The sequence below is a fragment of the Brassica oleracea genome, chromosome C7 (genome assembly GCF_000695525.1).
Source record: "Brassica oleracea var. oleracea cultivar TO1000 chromosome C7, BOL, whole genome shotgun sequence".
NCBI classification, from domain to species: Eukaryota; Viridiplantae; Streptophyta; class Magnoliopsida; order Brassicales; family Brassicaceae; genus Brassica; species Brassica oleracea.
The window spans coordinates 524818-529580 of record NC_027754.1 but is presented as its reverse complement, the minus strand read 5'-3'; positions in this window follow the sequence as shown (position 1 = coordinate 529580).

Sequence of the window (4763 nt, the reverse complement as noted above, 5' to 3'; positions counted from 1 at the left end):
TCTCTTATAAAGTTGTAAACACTCTCATTAATACAATCAAGCAAGTTATGAGTCTCTCTTAGTCTTTCTAAAACTCTCTCTAGACTCCAAATCTTATTTCAGACTTTAATCTTTTCTAAACTCATTCTAATCTTCTCTAAACACTCAGATTACTCTTAACATCACTAAAACTATCATGGTATCAGAGCCAGGTTAGTGAGAGCCTGAGGTCGTGTGAGATTCTTTGAAGTTACAAGTTTGAAGCTTTGAAGAAACTCTTGTGTGTTCTTGTGTGTTTGAGAGGTTCTGGGTACTTTTCAAGTTCAAGACTAGTTGTGGTGTGTTGTCTGAAGCTACGTGGGTTGAAGATCGAGGCTGTGAAGGTTTCTACAAGTCATTCAACTCAAGATAGAGTTCCTGAAGCTTAGAGAGTTCATCATTCAACATGGAGAGTGGGATGAACATGAACATGAAGGTAGCCGTGTGTTTCAAGGGAAACATGGTGTAGCCATGACCAGAGACATAGAAGAGGAGCTGAGTGAGACTGATGAGGATGAGCCAAGTGATGAGACTGCCGTAAGAGATAGATGTGAAGCTGAGGATACTGAAGAGAACCAGAACCAGAGTGAGACATCATGTGAGCCAACCAGTGTGTGGAGTGGACCAACTACTAGATCAAGGCTGAGAGAACAAGAGGAGAGGCTCCAGGAGATAGCCAAAATCGTGGGTCTTGGATCAAGACAAGGAGATCAAGATAAACCAGCCTGTTGGTTTAATTTAATTACTTTGTAAGGGCTTTGGTTATTGGGCTTTCATTTAATTTAAACCAAAGACAATTAGGATTTTAAATAAACCAATTTCGTGGGTTTAGGATTAGAATTAGAATTAGAATTAGAATTAAACCATCTTGGTTTACTTCTAGGGTTTTCTGTCGATTTCTTTAAGACATGAGGGAGGCAGCTTTGCTTTCTCAACTTTTGAATCTAAGAATTATTCAGTCAACTTCGTTGTCTTGTCTCTAGCTTTCTCTGTTCAGCTCAAGAACATTGATCTCACTTAAAGGAAGGAATTCCTGTGAATCCCATCTTAGACAATACAAGGTGATCTTGTGTCTTTGAGTAGCAAACTATCTCTGTCGCCAATCCACAGGCTCAGGGAGACGACCACAGTTCAAAGGAGAGCTAGTAGCCTCTTAGAACACCCCTATCCGTTCCCCTTCAAGTGATCCAGGAGCAGAAGCCATACCCAGGCTGCACCACCATTAACAATAATCGAGTAAGTTGGAGTGGTGATACATTCCTTTACCCAGTCAATAAACCTATCTGACATATCAAAAGACTTGAGCAAATTCAAAACAAACTCCCAGTGCAAATTATCATACACCTTTGAGAGATCAATTTTCAGACAGCCTCTCCTCGTCTCTCCCTCCTTGTGAAAATCAGTTACCAATTCTGATGCTAGTAGAACATTCTCACACAGCAACCTCTTCTGTATGAACCCCACTTGGTTTCTTTGCACAATGCCATCAACCACTAGCTGGAGTTTCTTCTTAATTGCTCTCGCAATTACTTTGTAGATTGTAGTGCAGAGAGCAATAGGTCTAAACAGGTTCAACTTATCCGCTCCGACTACTTTCGGGATTAGAGAGATTGCTGTCTCATTGAACCCTTTTAGCATCCTACCTCCCTGAAAGAACTCTTGCACTGCCAGCACAGAATCATTTCCAACTACCTCTCAAGCCTCCCAAAAGAACTCCACCAGAAAGCCATCAGGCCCTGGAACTTTACTCTTAGGCATAGAGAAGAAAACGCCTTTAAGCTCCTCCTCTGAAGGAATCATGATTAACTTCTCTTTAATCTCATCTGAGCATCAAAAAGTTACCAGGCTCCTGAGATCCTCCACTGACCAAGGGGTAACCTCACCACTAACAGCTCCAAGCAGGTTTTGGAAATAAGACACCACCATATCCTTAATCTGCGCTTTGTTTATGATTTTTACTCCTTGTGCATTAATCAGATATCTGATCGCGTTCCTCGCTTGATGAGCCACAACCGAGTTGAAATAAAACTTTGTGTTTGCATCTCCATCTTTGAGCCATCTGACTCTAGACTTTCTGATAAAGAACACATTCTGAGCTGCTTCAAAAAACTTCCATTTCTTCCTTGCCACAAATTCTTCTCGGAATAAAGAATCTGTGGGCGCGGTCAGTAGACTTTCCTGAACTCTCTTGAGATTCATCATAGCTTCTTTCGCTCTCTGCTGAATATTTGCAAACCCCACTCTATTAATCTCTATGCAGGCCTTCTTCACTGCTTTCAATCTTTGTTTAAGAGAGAACATCTTTGAACCCATCAGACTGCTCTCACTCCAAGCTGCTTGTATATCGCCCATGAACCTTGGATGGGTAGAGAAGAAAGAGAAGTATTTGAAGCTTGACTTTCTTATCTCTGAGACCACCTCAAAGTCCACTACACAAGGAGCGTGATCTGAGTCTCCTGGAGCTTCATACATTGCTATAATATCTGGGAAACTTTGCTGCCATGAGTCATTCCCCAAAGCTCTGTCTAGTTTCCTGAGAATAGGGTCTTCTGGTCTTCCATTCGACCAAGAGAAGAAAACCCCTCTCGTTTCTAGATCATCCAACCCACAATCCACTAAACACTCCTGCAGCTTCCCCATCCCGCTCACCGGCAGATTATATGAAGCAATAGAAAAGTGCTCAGACGCTGATCGAATCTGATTGAAGTCCCCCAATACAAGTAAAGGGAGCTCTTTCACCAAACTCATTCCCGAGACCATAACCAACTCCTCCCATAAACTCCTTCGATGAATCTCTGTATTGTAACCATAGACAAAGATTGCTGTGAAAGACAAACTAGTCTCCGGTTTAAACACACCACAGACCACCATCTGCGCTGATTTACTGTAGACCACTACCGAGATCGCTGGGTCCCAAACCACCCAAATACGACCTCCTTCTGATCCCGAATAATTTGTATCATAACTCCAACCTGGTACTACTGCCTCCACCACCGCAACAACATTTTCCTCTCGAACATGAGTCTCAATAAGGGCCCCAACTGAAAAACGTCCACTTCTTACCCAATCCTTAACAACTCTCTGCCGATCCGTACTGTTTAAACCCCTCCCATTCCAACTAAATGTCTTCATCATCATAAAATTTTGTGGGGCAGTACCTCAAAACTCACAAATCAGAGATTTTGTTTCCTCTCCGCAGTTCCCCCCACCCCCTGTTTAGAAACGATGGAATCTTGTTCTTAAGCAAATGACCACCTGAAGCATTCCCTAGGACCCTTTGTTCTTTCTTTTGCGCTCGTCTTGCCGCCTTTGGCAAAAGGCAAATATGCTCCTCCTCAGGGGGAACTGGGTATGTAAACTCTTCTATCTCTTCATCCACACCTTGTGAGTCCTCTTTCTTTTTCTTCTTTGAGGCTAAAACTTTCGCTTCCGCCGATGAGTTTAATGGTAGCACTTCCATATCCTTAGATACCAAGCCCTCATTTGCCTCATCACCTGCATAGACAGCGCGATATGATGGGAGCAAAGAAAGGCTTCTTCGACGAGCCCTGGCTCTGGATCTCGACATGGCTCTCCTTTGAGTGTGAGGAGAAGCAACAGAAATTTTAGCTTGCACTACTTCGCTTTCCTGTCCTGGCTGTGAGACCTGAACCTCCATGGGAGCACAGTATGTCGAAACAGAAACTGAGGACGGAGCCAAAGCAACCTTAACCCTGTCTTGTTCCTTCAGCTGCGACTGCGGCTTACTCTTCATCAAGGGCTTGGGGCAGCAGTTCATCAGATGCCCAAACTTTCCACAGTTACAACATTTAGGAGGGAGTTTCGGATACACAATCTTTATTCTCATTGAGTTACTTTCAGAGTCTCTCACCTCCACCACATTGGGGAGAGACACTGACAAATCAATCTCGATTTTGACTTTTGTATACCCGAAGTGGTATGGGTCTAGTCTTGACTTTTCAGTGTGTAACGGTTCTCCCACTGCACTTGCGATCACACTGATACCATCTAATGAGTACAGTTGAGGCGGAACGTTCTTGAGTATGGCCCAAGTAGGAGCGAACTTCAACTCCAGGTCCTGCAAAGACCCCTCTGCCGACCAAGGGAAAACAGAGACTGCGCAATGGTCAACTTGTCAGTAACCCACTTGCAGAAGCCACTCTCTTGACTACACGTTGGGGACGAAGATCAAACATGAAGTCTCTGAAACCATCCTAACAGTGATGTCTCCTAATTTACCCCACACCGGATTTAGATCTGCGAAAATCTTCCCCGGAGGAAGACAAGTTCCGTGGAAATGAGCGACGATGTGGTCCTTCCAAATCTCCGCTGTCTTGAGAAGGACTGAATCTGGTGCTTGAACCACCGGAGTACCGTCTTCGAGGAAAGTTGGGTTGGAAATCTTTCTGAGGTTTCTGAGCGAGGATTTGAGTCTCTGAGCGTACGAAGGGCCCTCGGCTTCAGGAGGCGAGGCTAGGGCGGAGGAAGATTGAAGCTTTGCCTCTAGAGCTGTTTGACAAGCGGACTTCTTTGGAGGAGAAGGATTTCCCTTCTGGTTCCAGCGTAGGCGGCTCACCAGACGGAATCGGCGATTGCGGATCCATGGAGACGGCGGAGGAAATTCTCGACCACCAACGTGAGGTCAGTGGACGGCGCGATTCGGAAAAACCCTAATCGCTCGTTTAGTCGCTGGAGAGAGAAAAATGTTTATGATCCAAGAGCTATCCCCCCTCCCCCCCCCCCCC